Raw genomic sequence first — 23,401 nt, 5'->3', positions numbered from 1 at the left:
CGGAGCCCGTGCCGAGGAGGCTGAGCGCGGCGGGGAGGCAAGAGCTCTGCGAGTTAGTGGATCTTGCCGGCGCGAGTGCTGCTGAGAAGCGGCGGATGCCGAGCGCCTTGCCGAGGCCAGCGCTTGGCGAGTTGGCGGATTCTGCCGGCGCGAACCCTGTTGAGTAGCCGACGGCAGGGGACGCTCGTGCATATGGAGGAGCGTGTGGTGCTTCCTGTTGCACGTTTTACATTTGTCGGCTCTGCGACAACTCCCGTCGGAGTGCTCGTGGGCGAGACAATTTGAGCAGTACTTATTAATAAGCACTGCCCGAAGCCGAGGAACCTCTGGCACTTCCGAAGCGGATGGATTCCACGGCAGACTCGGCATCGGTAGGAATGTATACCTCGAGTACGTCTGCTTTCCAATGCCTGAGCGCTGCGTGGACGAGGAACCATGATGTGATCTGGTAGTGAGTAATGGATAAAAAAAAATATGATTTGAAACTGCTTAGATGGCGAGGATTGTTGGGGAATTATGTGGAGGATGTTGGTTGAGGAAGACGGTTGGAGTGTTCTCCTGGCAGAAGAACCACCTTGGTCACGGGACGCTTGATAATCCTGCGTGCCGTGAGAATGCTGACGACACGGACATTGCCGTCAGCCCCCGGAAAGACAGAGTCGATTCTGCCAAGGCGCCACTCATTCGAGGGCAGATTGTCCTCCTTGACGACTACCATGTCGCCAACGCGGAGATTTGCGGTCGGGGACTGCCACTTGTTACGCTTGTGGAGCTCTTTGAGATACTCCTCTTTCCATCGAGCTTGGAATTGTTGATGGAGCGCCTTTAAGTGTTGCCACCGATTCACAATGGACTTGGATTCCCCTTTTAATTCGGGTTCCACTATGGACAGAAGAGGTCCGCCGACTAGAAAATGCCCTGGTGTCAACGCTAAGAGATCAGTGGGATCTTCAGACATAGGAGATAGCGGTCTGGAATTTAGACAAGCTTCAATTTTCGCTAGGAGGGTTGAAAGTTCTTCAAAAGTGTACTTTCGAGTAGCGGTGGACTTGTAAAACAAGGTTTTGAAGCTTTTGACACCCGCTTCCCACAGGCCTCCCATATGGGGTGCCCCGGAGGAATGAATTGCCAGTTGAGCTGCTGATGACTATACGCATCAGTCACAGACTCTTTTACGGCTTGTAGAAAACCTCGGGAGAGCAGGGTGGCAGCGCCGACAAAGGTTTTCCCATTGTCGGACTGTACTTGACGGGGACAACCTCTTCTGGATACGAAACGAGCGAAAGCGGCGAGAAATTTCTCGGTCGTCAGATCGGATGTAGGCTCTAGATGGATGGCCTTTGTAGAGAAACACACGAAAACCAACACATACCCTTTTGTAATTAGGCAAGCTCTGCCGGTGGACATACCCAAGGACCCGTAAAGCTCTATTAAACTTGGAAAAGCGATCAAGGATGTCTTCTGTCGGAATGGACGCAACATGGGCCTTGACAGGACGCCTTTCCACTTCGGTCACCTGTAAGTCGGTGCTTTGGGCAGGCCACTGATCTCGTGGCTTTTGCAACCAAGTGGGCCCATGCCACCAAATGGAGTTGTCGACCAGTTCTTGTAGGGGCACGCCCCGACTGGCCAAGTCAGCTGGATTGTGTTCGGATTGGCTGCCTCTGTGGACTGGGTGATCTTTGTTACCCGATTGGCAACAAACGTTATCCACTGGCATGCTGGTTTGGCTAGCCATGCAAGCACAATCGTGGAATCGGTCCAACAATGGAGTTTCGAGGACAGCATCGGCATATGGGGGAGGATGGATTCGGCCATCTCGGATAGCAATAGAGCTCCACACAGCTCTAGTCTGGGAAGCGACACAGTTTTTACTGGCGCCACGCGCGTCTTGGCCGTGAGAAGATGCACTAGCGTCGTGTGCCCCATCTCGACGCGCACATAGATCGCAGCACCGTACGCCTTTTGAGAGGCATCACAGAATCCGTGATGTTCCACTCGGAATTCTGGGCGGAAGGAAACCCATCTGGGAATTCGGACTTGATCTTTTGGCACAGTTCAATTGGAAGTTCATCATCCCACCCTAGATCATGCAGCCAGATCTCCTGCATGAAAATCTTGGCCCAGACCACGAAAGGAGCGAGCCAGCCTGCTGGATCAAACAGCTTCGCAATTTGGGAGAGAACATGCCGTTTTGTGAGTGTAGCTTCGGTGGATAGGTCGGGAGGGGCGAAGAAAAACTCATCGGATGTTGCTTTCCAACGGACTCCGAGAGTTTTCGCCGTGCTTTCCGTATCTATTTCGAGCAAATCGGCATTTAAAAGATGATCGGTTCCGATAAGAGCCAGAACTTCTTTGTGGTTGGAGGTCCATTTCCTCAATGGAAAACCAGGCGAATCGAGGGCACTCTGCAACTCGAGAATTGTGAGGTGAGCCTCTTCTGCAGAGCCAGCTCCCGAAAGGACATCATCGACATACATGCAACCACGAATAACTTTACTCGCCCTCGGATGGGTTAGTTGCACGTCGGTCGCCAGCTGTTGCAGTACCCGAATTGCCAGGAACGGTGCACAATTGACCCCAAACGTACCAGTTTTTAGCTCAAAATCTCGAATGTATCCACCCCTATCGCGGAATAAGATACGTTGGAACGCTGTCTGCTTCGGATCTACCCAGATCTGCCGGTACATTTTCTCGATGTCAGCACTATACACAAATCGGAAATATCGTCACTTCAGGATTTGGATGGTTAGATCGGACTGTAGGACCGGGCCAGCATGAAGGATATCATTTAAGCTGACCCCATTGTCTGAAGGGCTGGAGGCGTTGAATACCACTCGAAGTTTGGTAGTCGTACACTCCGGTTTTAACACTGCGTGGTGTGGCAGGTAGTAACACGCTGAATCGTGGGTAAGAAGGACTTCTCTCATGTGATTGAGGTCGAGATATTCTTGAATAACTGAGTCGTACTTGGATTTTAACGTACTGTCACTTTTTAGGCGCTGCTCGTTTCTTAAGAATTGAGCCTAGGAGCCTGGAATGTCCTAGGGAGCAATTAATGTTCTCAGGATCTCGAAAGGAAGACTCACGACATACCTGCCGGTCTCGTCTTTTGTGGTGGTCCGAAGGAAATTGTCCTCACAAATCACGTCGGATTCTTTTGCCACTTTTACTGGCAGATCCTCCACCTCCCAGAATTTGGTGAGGAGTTTATCGAGAGACGCTTCATACGTGTGTCCAACTTGCGTGGAAAAGGATGATATTTGATCATGCCTCGGAGCGGGTACTGGTCCTGTTAGAATCCAGCCGAAAATGGTCTCTTGACCGAGAAGCGAGCCACAGATGTTCGCTCGGGTACCGCTTAGTAGAATAGATGGAAGTATATCGGCCCCGATTAGAATATCTATTTGTGCGCTCTTATAAAACTTTGGATCCGCTAGCGGAAGTTCGGGAAGGTCTCGCAGGAAATGTTGCGGAAGCGGACATGAAGGAAGATTTCCGGCTATTTGTGGAAGCACGTAGGCAGTGGTGTTTAACTGCAAACTAGGCCGGGTCGGAGAACGGATCGTGAATTGACAGATCTTTTTGGTCTCAGCGGAGACCGTTTGATTAAGTCCTGAGACCTGTGCTCGGATAACCTGGAACGGCAGTTTAATCAGGTTGAAAAGGCGCTCAGTGATGAAGGTCGCCTCAGATCCGGAGTCTATTATGGCTCGCGCTTGGAAATTGGAACCTCGATGGCATATATTAATTATAGCGGTGCCTAGGAGGACTGACCTAGTGCCTGCCGCAAAATAATTCTGAAGCGTTGACTGCGTGCCACTGGCAGCCGAGGAACCGAGAGTATTTGGTCTGGATCTGGGCGTTGGCGTTGGATTTGCGCGCGCTGGGGATGGGCTGCCTCGGTGTAGGAGGGTGTGATGGCGGCCGCGGCACGTGAAGCAGTTATGTGCGCTTTCGCAGTCGCGCAACTGATGTGTCCGCGCAAAGCAGTTTAAACACACCTGTTTTCTTTTTATATATGCGATGCGTTGGTCGACCGTCATCTAGAGAAATTTGGCGCATGTGCGTACAGGATGGTTCTCTCTATTGCAGAGATGGCACCTTCTAGGTTGCCTAGGTGCTACCCTTGTCTCATATGAATTTATTCTTCGAGACGCCGAGTTGGAAGTGGATGCCCTGGGCTGAGTCTGACTAGAACCTGATGGTCGAACATCATCTATGGCTTCTAGTGTCCTGTGACGCTCCGTTAGGAAAACGTTCAACTCGTGCCACGTAGGGATCTTGGCTTTGTTATGAAGGGACTGCTCCCATAGGGAAAGCGTAAGCTTTGGGAGTTTGGACGAGCACATATACACCAAGAGGCAATCCCAAGTTTCGACCTGAATACCGAACATTTCTAATGCAGTCAGGCAACCCAGGATGGTACTTTGAAGTTCTTTCAAAGCTGACCCAGACTCCTGTGTGACGGACGGTACATTGAAAAGTATCTTTAATTGACTATTTACTAACAATCGCTTGTTTTCGAAACGCTCAGTGAGGTTATCTCACGCTGATCGAAAGCCATCATTAGTAAGGGGTGAATTTAAAAACAATATTGTGAGCGTCGCCACTCGTTTTAGCATTAAGGTGAAATAATTTTTCGACAGGAGTGAGTCTGGGATTGTTGATATAAATTGCCGGTAAAAACTTCGGTATCGCACGGCGGAAGCCGGCAGCCTGACGGAATGTATGTCTGAGAAGGATCAGCTGGCGTTGGGGAAGGTTGCGGAAGTTACGGAGTTTGCGCTATCATATCTGCTATCTGGGCGCCGCACCTTTCGTACGCGCTGTAGCAATAACCGTACTTAGCCTTGAGGACTGGCAAGCTGTCAGCTGCACCTTCTCCGACTGCTACAAGGCATGCGGTACAGAAATCGTACTCTTTTTTGATGCGGACCCATACCTCTCGGATTTCGTCTCGGCGAATATAGAGGACGGATAACGTAGGAGGGACCGCCGAGGGAGTATTTATTCGCGATTCCAATTCGGACAGTCGATCCGAGACTTCAATAAACTGGCTCATAGCGAGGTCGGCAGCCGTTGCAACCATTTTTGTGCTGGCTCGGGTTGTTCTTTCGATGGGAGAAGGAGCCTTTTTGGGAGATGGCGTCTTGACCTTTTTAGGTGTGGGCGTCCTTACCGTGATTTTTGGTATTTTCGGTGATGGAATAGGGGATAGTTTGTTGGAACTTTCCCTGGACATACCAAACTAGGATGCTGTTAGGATGGAATGTGCGCGCTGATATTTCGGACAAAAATCAGAGAAACAATTACGGACCCACTTATGGACCGGTGGAAATAGGGTATCGACTAGCTCAAAAAATAGTCGATATGCGTGGCTGAATTATTGTTAAAATATTCCCCAGGCTTTTGGTGGAACGATGAAGCAAGAATAGAAAAGAATACCAAAAAAATACCACAAAATAAAAATACTGAAAAAATACTGTATTTGATGAGGTATTTGTCGTTTAGTATTTTATAGGGGGTTGTTGGCCGAATTAGGATGGAATTGGATGTCCCCGGCAGTGTTTGGAGATTATTGGTTTTGTTTTTTTTTATTTTAAAAAAATATTCGGAGACAAGCAAAAAAAAAATACCTTGCAGTGGTAAGCGGGTGGTATTTTTTTTCCAATTTTTCTTTTTTATCCCCAAAAGAAAAAATCGAGTATCGATATATATGTAGATTTACCAAGCTCAATAAATAAGACAAAAAAACTGGAATGGGCGTTTTTTGGAAAAAATGTGAAACCGAAGAAACAAATTAATAAATCAATAAATTAATAAATTGATTCCACTAGTTCCGCGATGGCGACAGTATTTTATATTTCTCCCCTTTTTTTTTTCTTTTTTGGAACTGGCAGTAATTCTCAGTATTTGTTTAATTTTATTGAAGTTTATTTATGGGATGATTGAAAAACAACTGCCCGAACTTTTGCGGGCTGTGTATTGGTGACGCTGGAATGCGCGGGATTATCGAGCTTTTTGCGGTACTGCAATTCGCGTGTATGTGTAGATGCCCAAAATATGTAAATGAGAAAAACACACTGAGACACAAAAGTTATTTCACGTCGGCTTTAGGAATTTATTTAATATATATTTATTGGATGGCCGACGGAAATACTTGAGCTTTCGGAATTGGGGTGTAGTTATGTAGAAAAATATGTATAAATGTTTGTATGCATATATATATGGAATATGTAATATGGATGTAATATATGTAATCAATATGGCGGAAAATTTTATTGTAAATTTTGCCGGCGGGTATATGCTGTAAATTTTCGATTTATTGTGGACTGTATTTGGATTTTTAATAATGTAAGCAAATATTGTCACCGCGGATGTACAATAAAAAATTAATATTAAAAATAATTGTGGGCCGAAATTGGCGGAACACTTAATTTTTGTTTCACTTTTTTGTGGAAAATTAATTTGAACTCAATTTTGAAATTAATTTATTTTTCACTGTTCACTGAATTTTTTGAAATTAATTTATTTTTCACTGTACGCTTGACTTTTTATTTGCACACTTTAATTTGGATTTATATTTTTTATTTTCTTCGATTTGATGTTGGATGTATATTTAATGGATGTACGGCCAAATGCGAATATGAAACTTGTACATCAATATGCACACGAAAAGGAATTAGAAAATAGGCAATATGGCCGCACGTTAAAAGAGAACGAAGAAATGAAAGACGGAATTGGAATTGTAATTGACTAACTGCCGTCGTCGGATTAAATCGGACTTGGATTTTAGACAAATCGTACAGAAAGTCAAACGAATTATGTTCTTCGGATGGCTGACTGTCGACCGGCAGTTAATAAAAAAAATTAATAAATTGACACTTACCTGGCTCGAATGGACCAAAAAATGAATAGTTGGGGCGTCGGCGGTGTTCGTCGTTTGGGGGCAGCTTCGTCGGACGTTGCGGCTGTTGCACGTAGCCGGGCAAGCTGTGGAATAGAAGGTGAAAAACACTCGACGATCGCGGTGCGCAAGAAAAAGAAAGAAAAAGACTCGTGGGACTTTTCGTGTTATAGCGCGGATCGGCCGGGCGGTGTATTTCAGTAATGAGACAATGAAAGACTAACTTAAGCCTGGTTGAGCGCTGCGTTTCAAAGCGCAGTGGAGAGATTCCGAGAGCGGGAAGGCGGGAGAGCATGGAATCGCAAGCGTCCAGTGCGGGAGAGCGGGAGAGCCTGGAGTCGCGAGCATCCAGTGCGGGCGAGTAGGCATTCGCTACGAGGGAAGCGCGGGCAGTTTAAAAGAGGGGAGAGCAGCGTAAACAATTATAATACCCTTATAATAATAACTTCCAAACAAACTCCTATAACCAAGAAAGAAAACCATTTGAACAAGCAGAACAGCCAGCTAAACGCACACAAGTTGATACATCAGCTCAACCAAAAAAACAAACAACTGCGCATAAATAATATTCAAGAAGACCATTTTTTAGAAGAACAATAGGCCTGCCACACATTTTTCGGCAGGACAAGGATATAAATAAAAAAATTAATATTTTGATAGACACAGGAGCTGCAGCCTGTTATATAAAACAGGCGTTTACCAAAACGGTATATAATTACCCATTTATAAGAGAGTATCCACAGTCAATGGATACTCAATAATTAAAATATTCCACTACATAACAATTTTTCAAACACAACACATATTTTATGAAATATAAGGTTTAAAAGCAGATTTAATAATAGGATATAATTTACTAAAAAAGATAGGAGCAGTTATTGCCATAAGCAATAATACAATAAAATATAATGGGAAAACGGAACAATTGCATTATGAGGAAAAATTAGACTTATTAGAATCAAACAATGAAATAACCATACTTCCGCAAAAAAAATATATATTAGACTAGCATGGTGTCCGAGTTACCGACCAGTCGGTAGGCAACGAGCCTCCGGCTAAACCTCCCAGAGCTACCCTGGAAATGGTACGCTGACTGGACAGCCACACGAACACATACATACATACGGATGCAAATATGTTGCAATCTAAACCTTGTCCAAATCGGGCAACGACCACTTGAGTCGTGGCCCCGCTACATTTTTGCTGACCTTGCAACAGGATGCCCCAACTCTCCGATGCAGGAAATATGACACGAGCAAACACTTGGAATGAATTCTGCTTAAACATTCGTTTATTTCATCTTGTATTTATGTATAAGCATTTATGTATAGCATATAAGAATCTATATACACTTCAACAGCGGCGGCTACTCGGCCACCGCTGAGAATACTTTAAAGCAGTCTTAAACTACAACTCAACCGTAGAAGACGTTCTTTATTTCGAGTCGAATGATTTTTTTTAATATCTAAGTTGAGAACACCATCTATCCTGGAACCTCTGGTGGAAGAGGTTCAACCCATAACTGGAAAAGGTGCATAAACCCATAGCTCCCGCAGCTTCGCTTGCGATGTCTTATGTTTGCATTAGTTCTGTCTCCATACAGAAAGCTCTTAAATATTAAGACAATATTTTTTAAATAGTGCAATTTATGCAATGTTTATATCGAATAATAAGATTAAAAACAATTATGCTAATTGGTATATCACAACTGCACATAATTAAAAAATAACCAAATATTCATTTAAATGTTTATCATTTATGACTTTACTAATTAAGAATAGTAAAATACGAAACTAACTGACATAACTCACCAAATTTTTAAGTTAACATTAGAGATATCAACAAATTTGCACATTCAATAGAAAAAATTAAAATTCTGAGAAAGGCGAACTAAAATAATAATATTATTGCTCACATACGGTTATACACCAAAATACACTGTTATGCTAAGAAATTGTACTATTAATTAGGCAAAGCCTACTCCTTGCCTAATGAATAGGAAAATTATCACATAAAAACACAACTCGCAGCAAATTTTCTTGATACGACTCTGACCAAATTAAAAGTTTCCCCGTTAACTTCTTCTTTTGCGCACTTGCTACACTCTTTCCTCTCTTTATCTACGATCTCCCGCTCTTATGTTTCTAACTGCGCGTGGCAAAACACAAATAAACACCGCAAAAAACAATTTGAATGGTATATTTTTACTACACTATCAAAAACCGGGCCAAATAGATTTTCGCCAAAAAAAACGTCTTTGCTTAGTGTTGCTTTTGCATGCACTTTAACTAATTTAAGCTCCCACTCTCTCGCTCTCTCTCTGCTTTGAAAGTTCTGGCATAACTGACCAAATTTTTTTTGAATCTTCTCTTCATTTTGAGACTAACAATAAGTTTACGAATCTTAACATTAAAATTTAACTAACACTATAATAAGACTGCATTCTGGTTGCGCGTCCCTCAAGTCGGTCGCTGGGTGGGTAAGTCATTGCGACGAAGGCGTGATTGGTTGATCAACCTTGTAAGACCTCTCGCCAGGTGTTTAGGGTGCAACGATAGCTTGGTAAAGTACTTTTCCTTCTGTTCTGCGATCACTTCATTGACTGGTAGAATGTTTAAGTCGCGATGTATGTTTTCGTTGCGAACGTACCACGGTGCCCCAGTGATTGTTCTCAAGATCTTCGACTAAGCTCGCTGGACTATGTCAATATTGCTATTGCTGGCATTCCCCCATAACTGAGAGCCTTACATCCATATAGCTTTTAGTACCGAGTTATACAGCAGAACTTTATATTCAAGACTAGATAGATGTTGTTAGTCGTGTGCTTGTTGGGATGTCTGCTGTATAGAGGACATATAATGTTGGCCCAAGCACGCTTCCTTAAGGAACTCCAGCTCCAATAGTGAAATCGTCAGTTATAGCAGTGTTGCATCGAACAGCAAATTTTCTGTCGTAGAGGTAAGACTCTAAAAGCTTATGCGTGTTGTAGGGGAGCATTGTCTTGATCTTGTACATTAGACCTTCTAGCCAAACTCTATCAAATGCTTGAGAGACGTCTAAAAATATGGCAGTACAGTACTCTCGTTTTTCGAACGCGTTCCGAATTTCTGATGTTATCCGGTTTACCTGCTCAATTGTTCCGTACTTTTCACGAAACCCAAATTGATGTGACGGAATTCCTTCCTGGATTCTTAGGTATGTGTTAATCCGAGTCAATACGCATTTTTCAAAGAGTTTAGATAAGCATGAGAGTAGGCTTATAGGTCTATACGACGTGGGAATTGTGTGGTCTTTTCCCGGCTTTGCTATCATTATTATAATCGAATTTTTCCATCTCACTGGAAATTGGCCAAGTTTTGCGATGGCATTAAAAAGCTGGGTGATAGTGCAAACGGCGCAATATGGGAGCTCAATGATCATTTTGGGAGTTATGAGGTCGCAGCCCGGGGATTTTTCGGATTCAGCTGATTTTTGATGATGTTAACGATTTCGTTTGGGCGAAACTCAATTGGCTCATGTTGAAGCTGAGGCTCATATGGTAAAGTCGGCAAGGTGAACGCACTAGTGGCAGGATTTGGTTGGAAGACATTTTAAAGGTGATTGGCAAACGTTCTGGCTCTGTCTGCATCGCTGCGCGCCCAGCCGCCTGTGGGATTTCTAATAGGCATCACGGTTATTTTCGGTGAGCTTAGAGTAGGGTGAGCTCTCCATAGTGAGTGTTTTGTACTAGATGTTGACAATTGCTCTATGTAGCGTCGGTGGACATGTGCTTCTTCTTTCTGTAAAGCTTTTGTGAGTTGACGTGAGGCATATTTTAAGCTTTGCCTAGCAGATGGCGATCTGTGGAGTTGCCACTCTCGACGTAAGCGTCGCTTTTCGAGGACAGGCTCTTCTATTTGTAGATTTGTCTTCTTTTGGTTGCTTTGCGTACTTGTAGTTTGGGATGTTGAACCTCGAGCTGCAGATACGAGTACAGACTCCAGTCTATTAACAAATCTGTTTACGTCGGCTTCATCGTTGAGATGAGGACTTATCTCAATGTGTGAGCTAATGTTTTTCTTGTACTTAACCCAATTGGTTTTCTGTGATGTCAATTTAAACGATTGCTCCAATGCGCCTGGATGTCGGAGTAGAATAAACAGGACAGGCGAGTGATCAGATGAAAGATCCGAGAGGCATTCGGTGCTTATCAGATTTTTAGGAATGTTTTTGGTAATTGCAAAGTCTATTAAATCGGGTAGTTTCCTTAGGTCTGCCGGCCAGAATGTTGGTCTGCCAGGAGAAACATAGTCCAGCTTGTTCTTGGCTTTTATAACTGCATTATAGAGCTGTTTTCCTTTTGGAGTCACGAGACGTGGTCCCCAGTGTGTGTGCTTGGCGTTGTAGTCCCCTGCGGCTATGAAGTGGTCTCCTAGTGAGTTGAAAAACTGCATAAACTCTTCTTCGGCTATAGTGAAGCGAGGGGGGCAATATACGGCGGCTAGTTAAAGTTGGTTGCCAGTATTTATTTGTATATTTATAGATGTGGCCTGTAGGTAATTTTTAGCAAATTTGTTATGATAGTGGTACTTAATACGGCTTCGGATTAGAATTCCAGTCCCACTATGTGCTTTACCATCTGGATGATTTGTTCCGTAGAATGAATAACCTCGTAGTTGAAATTTGTATTTGTTTGTAAGGTGTGATTCTGAAAGCAGCATTACGTCGATATGGTTGTCGAGTAGGAATTGAGCTAACTCAAGTTTATGCTGTGAGACGCCGTTAGCGTTTCACGTAGATATTCTTAGGGAAGTCATTATCTGGATTGTTGTGAAACCAGCATTTGAATAAATAGATTTTGGTTTCGCATTAAATCTTGCATAGTTGTCCGCATAAACGACATAAACTCCGTAAGGCTTTTCTGCAGGCTGTATATCATATCTTCGAAGTTGCTTTTTGACTGCTCCGGGAATTGTTACTGCTGAGCCGTGTTAGGTTCTTGGATTGCAGGAATTAACTTTTTGAGTCAGGGTTAGCCAGTCCTGATTTTAAAGCGCTTGCGTAAGTTACATTTTTATCAGAGTTTAAGGGTCCTAGTGAGGATCTGGCTGCAGTCGAGAAGAAGACTTCAGGGTTTGAACCGGAAGCTGTCATCTGTTTATTTTGGGTGCGGGCGGCAGTTCCTCTCTGGTGGATGCGACTATTCAGCTCCTTATAAACAGGGCAGCCTTTGTTGTTAGCAGTGTGATTTCCACCGCAGTTGCCGCAATTTTTCGAGTTCCAGTTATCTTTGCTCGCTGGGCAGTGTGCGGAGTCATGAAGATCTCCACAAACTACACACACCGGGCGCAGTTTACAGTATGACCTTGTATGGACATATTCTTGGCAGTTCGCACATTGTACCGGGCCATTGCGTTTGTGCGGTTCCTCAACTGTAATTCTGCGGTGCAGCAGGAACTGAAGATTGTAAATGGGGTGCACTTCGTATTTCTTTAGGGGCTTATTTTCTGGTTCGAGCTCAACCTTAAAGAGTGGCTGCGGCTTTCTATCCCTGTTAAGGATGTTGAAGACTGTCTGAGCGTTAATCCCTTCTCTTGAAGCGCCTTTGTTATCTCTGCAGGCGTTACGTCGGACTCTATGCCCTTAAGTACGACTTGCAGGCCCTTGCTACTTTTTAGCTGATACGTGTAAAAGTTATTTTTATTCTCGGAAAGATATTTCGATAATACTCTGTAATTATCTTCAGACTTCATTTGAATCTTTGTTTCTTGGATGTTGCCCTTTACTAGAGGTATTATGTGGAAGTTATCGTTTCCAATAAGCTCGATAATTTTGCTGACAAGAACATTGGAACTTTTTTCTCGGAGGTTTTGGCTTCCTTTTTTCGACTTCAGTGGATTCGGCCGCCTCAACGTCATAGGCGTCTTCTAAGATTTTAAATCGGTTTGAGTTCATGGGCGTTTCTATACCAGCTAGGCTAGCATTGTTAGGGGTATTTTGCGTTGAGAACTTAGAGGGCTCAGCTTCCTTTTGATTTGGATGTAGCGATCCATACCAGCGCAGCGGCAGACGTATTAATATTTGCGCTGCTAGCTGATGATGTCATTAAACGCCCAGTCGATACGGTTGCAGTTGTTGTTGTAGTCACAGTTGACGATTTTAAAGAAATTGCGGTGCTAGTTACTGCGGATGAGCTTAGGCTATTGCATACCTGCATTGGAGCACTTTCAGCGCTCTTTGGCCGCAGAGACGTCGATGGTAGCGAGGGGGAGCAAGAACGCGCTCTCTCGCTCGCTACGTTTAAGAACTCGGTCAAGTTGGGGGTAATATCAACAAATTGGCACATTCAATAGAAAAAATTAAAATTCTGAGAAAGGCGAACTAAAATAATAATATTATTGCTCACATACGGTTATACACCAAAATACGGTTATGCAAAGAAATTTTACTATTAGGCAAAGCCTACTCCTTGCCTAGGCAAAGCCTACTCCTTGCATAATTAATAGGAAAATTATCACATAAAAACACAACTCGCGGCAAATTTTCATGATACGACTCTGACCAAATTGAAAGTTTCCCCGTTAACTTCTTCTTTTGCGCACTTGCTACACTCTTTCCTCTCTCTATCTACTGCGATCTCCCGGTCTTATGTTTCTAACTGCGCGTGGCAAAACACAAATAAACACCGCAAAAAACAATTTGAATGGTATATTTTTACTACACTATCAAAAACCGGGCCAAATAGATTTTCGCCAAAAAAACGTATTTTGCGTATTCTGGCAGCCATAACTGTAAAGAGCACTTAAATGTGATAATATATCGACTTTTTGCTTAGTTTCTTTGTTTAGAAGATAAATAGAGCTTTGGTGAAATCATCAAATGAATCGTTAAAGCTTAAGGAAAAACTTTACCGATGGAATTTTTGATACTCAGTTTAGAAGTGCCATTTTTCGACGTTTGAAGATATTTTTGGCTAAATTGTAATTTTAGAACGTGTGTTAAAAATAATAAAAAGCCTTAAAGCGTTCAAATTTTTTAAACATTTATAATGTCTTAAACTATTTTTAAGCGAACGGTTTAGCGTCCAGAATTTTTGAAAGGAAAATTGACTTTTTTTCCAATTGGAAGCGATTGGGGCCACTTGGGGAGCCCCAATAAATCTTAGCAAATCAGTTTAAAGTTATTAGAATGTAATAAAAATGCATATTAATAATGTTAACCAGTGTTTTCGGATGTGCGTTGATTTACAGTTTTCTTACTGATAGCTTTATATGTAGAGATAGATATTTTAACCATGAAAATTTTACAGTTTACAAATAAAAATACAGCTCGCTAGAGAGTGTGGGATATATAAACCCCGAACACGCCATTAATGTCAATTCCGACACAAACAGCTTGGGACACTCAGGTTCCGAACGCGCCGTCAATGATATTCCGACACAGATGAATCAAACAGTTTGGGACCTTAAGATTCCGACCACGCAGTAGATGTCAAGCCCGACATATACAAAATAAACATTTCAGAAGATGAATAATTTAGAAAACACTACAGACGAAACATTAATAATCAATTATACAGAAAAAATATTAAATGCAATACAAAAAGTACACTCATAAATAAATACGAGTTTTCCATTCCGGACAGATGTTCGAAGCGAGAAACCAATTTATTCAAGACAGTACCCATATTCACAAGGAGTAAATGGGCTTGTGAATCAGGAACCCAGCAAAAGCCCTTATAATTCGCCTATGATTATAGTATCAAAGAAAGGTACTAATGAAGACGGCACCCCCAAACACAGATTCTGCATTGATTTTAGAAAATTAAACCTCAACACAATTCCGGATAGATACCCCATGCAGGATCCGTCATTTATTTTGTCTAACCTAAAAAGGCTAAATATTTTAGTACCAGAGACTCAGAGTCAGGTTTCCATCAGATCTTGATGAAAGAATCAGACATAGAAAAAACTTCATTTTCCATTAACAATGGTGAAGAGATGGGGCGTCGGGGATGATCGTCGCTTGGGGGCAGCTTCGTCGGGCGTTGCGGCTGTTGAACGTAGCCGGGTGGCAAGCTGTGGAATAGATGGTGAAGAGAAACACTCGACGATCGCGGTGCGCAAAGGCAGGAAAAAAAACTCGATGTGGTTTTCGGTAAAAGCGCGGACCGGCCGGGCGATGTATTTCACTAATGAGACAATGAAAGACTAACTTAAACCTAATTGAGCGCTGCGTTTCAAAGCGCAGTGGAAAGATTCCGGGAGCGGGAAGGCGGGAGAGCCTGGAATCGCAAGCGTCCAGTGCGGGAGAGCCTGGAGTCGCGAGCATCCAGTGCGGGCGAGTGGGCATTCGCTACGAGGGAAGCGCGGGCAGTTTAAAAGAGGGGAGTGCGGCGTAAACATTCCGCCGCCCTTGCAATCGCTAGCGTTGCAAAAGAAAAAACAAGCCCACTCCTGTCGTCTAGGCTTGACTGCAGGCGCCGGACAGGATCCACCCGAATGCCGTCTTCTGGGCCACTGGGAGTCCCTCGTCGACCAGATGGAAGCCCGGTCGGATGACCTTGGCGTAGACATCCGCACCCAGGACTACAGAGATGGTTGCCGGCAAGTAAAAGCGTTTGTCGGCCAACGAGAGGTCTCCGTATCTGCCGACCACGGTGTCCGAGAGCTCTCGGATGGGGGTGCGGATGCGGACGTTCGGCTCCACTTTCAAGACCACCTCTAGCTTGAAGCCGTTGTCGCACTTCGACCGAATTGTCGCCGTGCAGATGCTCTCGTCGCCGACGGTCGTAGTCGGCAAGCGGAATGCGGACGCCAATGAAGCGTCGATGCAGCTCGTCGGCGTACACGGGTCGATGAGGGCGGCCGTGTCAAAGGTCTTCAGCCCGGTCTCCAAAGTGACCATGGCCGTCGGCAGGACATTCACGCTGTGCCGTTGAAGGATGGACGCAAGTGACGGCCCCGGGCGCGAGCGCTGCTGAGAAGCGGCGGATGCCGAGCGCCTTGCCGGGGCTAGCGCTTGTCGAGTTGGCGGATTCTGCCGGCGCGAACGCTGTTGAGTAGCCGACGGCAGGGGACGCTCGTGCATATGGAGGAGCGTGTGGTGCTTCCCGTTGCACGTTTTGCATTTGTCGCCACTGCGACAACTCCCGTCGGAGTGCTCGTGGGCGAGACAATTTGAGCAGTACTTATTAATAAGCACTGCCCGAAGCCGCTTCTCTGCGCTCAGCTTTAGGAACCTCTGGCACTTTCGAAGCGGATGGATTCCACGGCAGACTCGGCATCGGTAGGAATGTATACCTCGAGTACGTCTGCTTTCCAATGCCTGAGCGCTGCGTGGACGAGGAACCATGATGTGATCTGGTAGGGAGTAATGGATAAAAAAAAAAGATTTGAAACTGCTTAGATGGCGAGGATTGTTGGGGAATTATGTGGAGGATGGTGGTTGAGACGGTTGGAGTGTTCTCCTGGCAGAAGAACCACCTTGGTCACGGGACGCTTGATAATCCTGCGTGCCGTGAGAATGCTGACGACACGGACATTGCCGTCAGCCCCCGGAAAGACAGAGTCGATTCTGCCAAGGCGCCACTCATTCGAGGGCAGATTGTCCTCCTTGACGACTACCATGTCGCCAACGCGGAGATTTGCGGTCGGGGACTGCCACTTGTTACGCTTGTGGAGCTCTTTGAGATACTGCTCTTTCCATCGAGCTTGGAATTGTTGATGGAGCGCCTTTAAGTGTTGTCACCGATTCACAATGGACTTGGATTCCCCTTTTAATTCGGGTTCCACTATGGACAGAAGAGGTCCGCCGACTAGAAAATGCCCTGGTGTCAATGCTAAGAGATCAGTGGGATCTTCAGACATAGGAGATAGCGGTCTGGAATTTAGACAAGCTTCAATTTTCGCTAGGAGGGTTGAAAGTTCTTCAAAAGTGTACTTTCAAGTAGCGGTGGACTTGTAAAACAAGGTTTTGAAGCTTTTGACACCCGCTTCCCACAGGCCTCCCATATGGGGTGCCCCCGGAGGAATGAATTGCCAGTTGAGCTGCTGATGACTATACGCATCAGTCACAGACTCTTTTACGGCTTGTAGAAAATCTCGGGAGAGCAGGGTGGCAGCGCCGACAAAGGTTTTCCCATTGTCGGACTGTACTTGACGGGGACAACCTCTTCTGGATACGAAACGAGCGAAAGCGGCGAGAAATTTCTCGGTCGTCAGATCGGATGTAGGCTCTAGATGGATGACCTTTGTAGAGAAACACACGAAAACCAACACATACCCTTTTGTAATTAGGCAAGCTCTGCCTCTGTAATTTTTTATGTCGAAAGGGCCAGCGTAGTCCATCCCTGTGTACGTGAATGGCCGGGAAAAAGATACTCGCTCTTTCGGAAAACTTCCCATCATCTGAACTTGCAATCGCTTCTTATGGATAACGCAGACCTTGCAGGAGTTAATAACGGCCTTTATTAAGTTCTTTATTTTCGGAACCCAATATCTTGACCGGGTGAGACGTACGACTAACTGGTTACCTCCGTGCAACGTTATGAGATGCGTAAAGTTTACCAGTAGTCGCGAGAGTGCACATTCGTACGGGAGGATTATAGGATGTCGTTCATCATATCGCAAATTTTCGGAGGCCGTTATTCGGCCGCACGCCCTTATAAGCCTTTTCTCATCTAGAAAGGGGTTCAAGGAGAGGAGGGAACTTGTCGCGGACACAGGGCGCTTTTGACTCAAGCAGCGATATTCATTAGCAAAATATCTGCGCTGAGTGCTAATGACCATGAGCCGTTCAGCGGCGACAAGTTCTTGGGCTTCTAGATGGACTTCCGGAATCGGCGACTGTTTCCTACATCGCTGGACAAAACGGTGGACATACGCAAAGACCCGTAAAGCTCTATTTAACTTGGAAAAGCGATCAAGGACGCCTTTCCACTTCGGTCACCTGTAAGTCGGTGCTCTGGGCAGGCCACTGATCTCGTGGCTTTTGCAACCAAGTGGGCCTATGCCACCAAAGGGAGTTGTCGACCAGTTCTTGTAATGGCACGCCCCGACTGGCCAAGTCAGCTGGATTGTGTTCGGATTGAACAAGCGACCAATTGGCTGCCTCTGTGGACTGGGTGATCTTTGATACCCGATTGGCAACGAACGTTGTCCACTGGCATGCTGGTTTGGCTAGCCATGCAAGTACAATCGTGGAATCGGTCCAACAATGGAGTTTCGAGGACAGCATCGGCATATGGGGGAGGATGGATTCGGCCATCTCGGATAGCAATAGAGCTCCACACAGCTCTAGTCTGGGAAGCGACACAGTTTTTACTGGCGCCACGCGCGTCTTGGCCGTGAGAAGATGCACTAGCGTCGTGTGCCCCATCTCGACGCGCACATAGATCGCAGCACCGTACGCCTTTTGAGAGGCATCACAGAATCCGTGATGTTCCACTCGGAATTCTGGGCAGAAGGAAACCCATCTGGGAATTCGGACTTGATCTAGGACTGAGTAGCTTTTAAGGAAATCACGCCACTTTTGGCACAGTTCAATTGGAAGTTCATCATCCCACCCTAGATCACGCAGCCAGATCTCCTGCATGAAAATCTTGGCACAGACCACGAAAGGAGCGAGCCAGCCTGCTGGATCAAACAGCTTCGCAATTTGGGAGAGAACATGCCGTTTTGTGAGTGTAGCTTCGGTGGATAGGTCGGGGAGGGCGAAGAAAAACTCATCGGATGTTACTTTCCAACGGACTCCGAGAGTTTTCGCCGTGCTTTCCGTATCTATTTCGAGGAAATCGGCAGTTAAAAGATGATCAGTTCCGATATAAGCCAGAACTTCTTTGTGGTTGGAGGTCCATTTCCTCAATGGAAAACCAGCCGAATCGAGGGCACTCTGCAACTCGCGAATGGTGAGGTGAGCCTCTTCTGCAGAGTCAGCTCCCGAAAGGACATCATCGACATACATGCAACCACGAATAACTTTACTCGCCCTTGGATGGGTTAGTTGCACGTCGGTCGCCAGCTGTTGCAGAACCCGAATTGCCAGGAACGGCGCACAATTGACCCCAAACGTAACAGTTTTTAGCTCAAAATCTCGAATGTATTCTTCCCTATCGCGGAATAAGATACGTTGGAACGCTGTCTGCTTCGGATCTACCCAGATCTGCCGGTACATTTTCTCGATGTCAGCACTATACACAAATCGGGAATATCGCCACTTCAGAATCTGGATGGTTAGATCGGACTGTAGGACCGGGCCAGCATGAAGGATATCATTTAAGCTGACCCCATTGTCTGAAGGGCTGGAGGCGTTGAATACCACTCGAAGCTTGGTGGTCGTACTCTCCGGTTTTAACACTGCATGGTGTGGCAGGTAGTAACATGCTGAATCGTGGGTAGGAAGGACTTCTCTCATGTGATTGAGGTCGAGATATTCTTGAATAACTGAGTCGTACTTGGATTTTAACGTACTGTCCCTTTTTAGCCGCTGCTCGTTTCTTAAGAATTGAGCCAGCGCCTGGGATCTGGAATGTCCTAGGGAGCAATTAATGTTATCAGGATCTCGAAAGGAAGACTCACGACATACCTGCCGGTCTCGTCTTTTGTGGTGGTCCGAAGGAAATTGTCCTCACAAATCACGTCGGATTCTTTTGCCACTTTTACTGGCAGATCCTCCACCTCCCAGAATTTGGTGAGGAGTTTATCGAGAGACGCTTCATACGTGTGTACAACTTGCGTGGAAAAGGATGATATTTGATCATGCCTCGGAGCGGGTACTGGTCCTGTTAGAATCCAGCCGAAAATGGTCTCTTGACCGAGAAGCGAGCCACAGATGTTCGCTCGGGTACCGCTTAGTAGAATGGATGGAAGTATATCGGCCCCGATTAGAATATCTATTTGTGCGCTCTCATAAAACTTTGGATCCGCTAGCGGAAGTTCGGGAAGGTCTCGCAGGAAATGTTGCGGAAGCGGACATGAAGGAAGATTTCCGGCTATTTGTGGAAGCGCCTACGTGCTTGGTGTTTAACTGCAAGCTAGGCCGGGTCGGAGAACGGATCGTGAATTTACAAATCTTTTTGGTCTCAGCGGAGACCGTTTGATTAAGTCCTGAGACCTGTGCTCGGATAACCTGGAACGGCAGTTTAATCAGGTTGAAAAGGCGCTCAGTGATGAAGGTCGCCTCAGATCCGGAGTCTATTAAGGCTCGCGCTTGGAAATTGGAACCTCGATGGCATATATTAATTATAGCGGTGCCTAGGAGGACTGACCTAGTGCCTGCCGCAAAATAATTCTGAAGCGTTGACTGCGTGCCACTGGCAGCCGAGGGACCGAGAGTATTTGGTCTGGATCTGGGCGTTGGCATTGGATTTGCGCGAGTTACCGCACACATTGTTGCGGACACACCGCCGCCCCCCAAGCCTCAGCGACACAGATGAATGGGACCAGCGGAAGCTAGCGGAGCCAGCCGTCCTTTCGTCACCCAGAGCCAGCCGTCTCTCCGTCACCCGAAACCAGCCGCATCGACAGCCACGCAAATATGCAAGATGTGCAAATTCCCCTCTTCCCGTTTTCCATTCCATTCTCATTCGCACTTATTTCATAAGTTAGTTCTTAGTTTCGAAGACAATAAAGAATCATTATAATTTTGACCGAAGACGAAAGAGGTTCTGATTTATTAAAACTTATCGAATATTACTGAAACACCCATTGGACTCACTCGCAATATACCTAGATACTGAAAACACCCCTGGGACTTAACCCACAGTATACCTAGATACTGTAATTGGCGCAGCCTGGTCTTGAACCTGGAGATAGAGATGCTCCAACTCCTGATCATACTATTTCTGTAAGACAGGTAAGTGTACTAATGGCAGAAAAAACAAAAGAGAACAAGAAAATGCGAAAAACAAAATAAATTGCAATTAACAATTAAATTCGTGCAAGTGTATAAGTGTGAGTGTTCAAAATGTGGCAGAATGCAAATAATAATAATAATAATAATATAATTCGTGACCGAATATGTGCACATCAAACTCTGATAAGGCACCGGGACCACGCAATTAATATATTCACCTAAAATTGTTGAAATAAAAAATGCTTAATAAGAAAATCGTGACCGAATATGTGCACATCAAACTCTGATAAGGCACCGGGATCACGTAATTAATTCACCTAAAATTGTTAAAATAAAAATGCATAATAAAAAAAAAACCGTGACCGAATATGTGCACATCAAACTCTGATAAGGCACCGGGACCACGCAATTAATATATTCACCTAAAATTGTTGAAATAAAAAATGCTTAATAAGAAAATCGTGTCCGAATATGTGCACATCAAACTCTGATAAGGCACCGGGATCACGTAATTAATTCACCTAAAATTGTTAAAATAAAAATGCATAATAAAAAAAAAACCGTGACCGAATATGTGCACATCAAACTCTGATAAGGCACCGGGATCACGAAATCAATATATTCACCTAAAATTGTTGAAATAAAAAATGCTTAATAAGAAAATCGTGACCGAATATGTGCACATCAAACTCTGATAAGGCACCGGGATCACGTAATTAATTCACCTAAAATTGTTAAAATAAAAATGCATAATAAAAAAAAACCGTGACCGAATATGTGCACATCAAACTCTGATAAGGCACCGGGATCACGAAATCAATATATTCACCTAAAAAAAAAAAAAAAAAAAAAAAAAAAAAAAATAAAATATATATATTAATAATTAAATAATTTTTATTAAAAAAAAAAAAAACAGAGATCCAAACGACACTTATTTTGACCCCACACATCAAAAAAAAAAAACAGCCACAATGAAGCCACACAAAGACATAACGAGCAAAACCGTTGAGACAGCAATTCAAGCGCAAATAAAAGAATTTAATAAAACGAACACACCAATTATACACTATGCAGCAAAAATCCAGTTCAAATAATTACGCCGTATTTTATTTTACCAAAATATTGTTCTCTCTTGTAGTCGCCATAAGTTCACTCACCTATAGTCATGTAATTACTTTATTAAAACAATTCACTAATCCCATATATATACATATATTACAGTCAACACTAAACACGACACGGGGAGAAGATACCACTGGAACAACACACAACAATTAAAATTTTTACGAAATCTATGCAAGTCACAGAAAACTAGAATTTACTTACTAGATATTATATTTACAATTAATATTACGACATTTACAATTTATCACTAAAATCATAATATTCATAATCAATCTCATAAATAACGAGAAAGAATAACTAAATGTTAAAGAAAGTTAGCGCAGCTAGTAAACTTAGAACCAGATTAGGCTTGAGAAGTGGAGGTAGTCTAATAGACATAAGAGAACTTGAGGAGGAAGAACAGCATAACCAAATAGAACAAGAAGCACCACCCTCTAATACCAACATGAATAATTTAGACTCTGGAAACGCATCGGGCTCCCTCAGCCCCACAGTTAGCAACTCGATGACTATTGTCAGCACAAATTTAAGTCCGAAAGATATATTGGGTTTTGTACAACACTTGCCAACTTACGAGGGTCCCTCCGACAATCTAGAAACTTTTATTGACAGTGTTGAGGAATTACTTATGCTCATTAGGTCCGTAGATCAGACCCCGTACGGCCAAATGATTCTCAGGGCAATTCGTAATAGAGTAAAAGGCAAGGCACATGAAGCATTGGACCTTTGCGGTACACCGCTTATATGGGATGAAATCAAAGCAAATCTTAAACGACTCTACACTAGCAAGAAGACGGAGGCTATATTGATTCGCGAAATTCAAACTTTACCAAGCGGACTTTCCATAAATAAACTCTTTTTCGCAATAGCAAAGTTGAGAAGTCAACTGGTGTCATTGACCAATGATTCAGATCGCGATGCCCAAAACTTAGCTGCAAAACACGCCCTATACTCCGACATTTGCCTCAATGCATTTGTTGTGGGATTAAACGGCCCACTTAAAACAATTATCAGGTCCCGAAATCCAGAATCTATAGAAAAAGCCTACGAAATCGCACAAATAGAACAGAACTTTTATTACCAGAACTCTGATGGGCAACAAAATAATCGCCGTCGCGAAAATTCAAATGATCAACAAAATTACCGCAATCGCGAAAATTCGGTTGATCGGAACCGCCCGTATCAACGTCACCAGCAAAATCAGAGACAATCGGGTAGCAACAGCACTAGGAGAAACGACACTCGTCAACAGCCTCAAAATCGACAGGAGAATCATTCTTCCAGAACTCAGAACCCTTTCCGAAACAATTCGGGATCAAATTCTTCCTCCCAACAAAACAACAATACTCCTTCTGCCTCATGCAACATCAATGATGGCGCAAATTTTTTTACAAGAAGCCTCGGACAACCAGTCGGCTTCTTAAACAAAAAATCCCATGGGAAATCTTTACCTTACGTTATTTTATCCTCAAAATCCATTTCAACAAACCCACATAAATTTCTTATAGACACCGGGTCCACGTACTCTTTTAT

General features: G+C 44.2%; 1 pseudogene; it reads right to left on the bottom strand.

Moving 5' to 3' along the window:
• Window positions 1–514: 514 nt before the first annotated feature.
• Window positions 515–23,347, bottom strand: LOC123037633 (annotated as a pseudogene).
• Between the last annotated feature and the right edge of the window lie 54 nt (window positions 23,348–23,401).

Source organism: Drosophila rhopaloa, unplaced genomic scaffold, assembly GCF_018152115.1.
Source record: "Drosophila rhopaloa isolate 14029-0021.01 unplaced genomic scaffold, ASM1815211v1 contig_190, whole genome shotgun sequence".
Taxonomy (NCBI): domain Eukaryota; kingdom Metazoa; phylum Arthropoda; class Insecta; order Diptera; family Drosophilidae; genus Drosophila; species Drosophila rhopaloa.
This window is presented reverse-complemented; position numbering and strand designations above follow the sequence as displayed.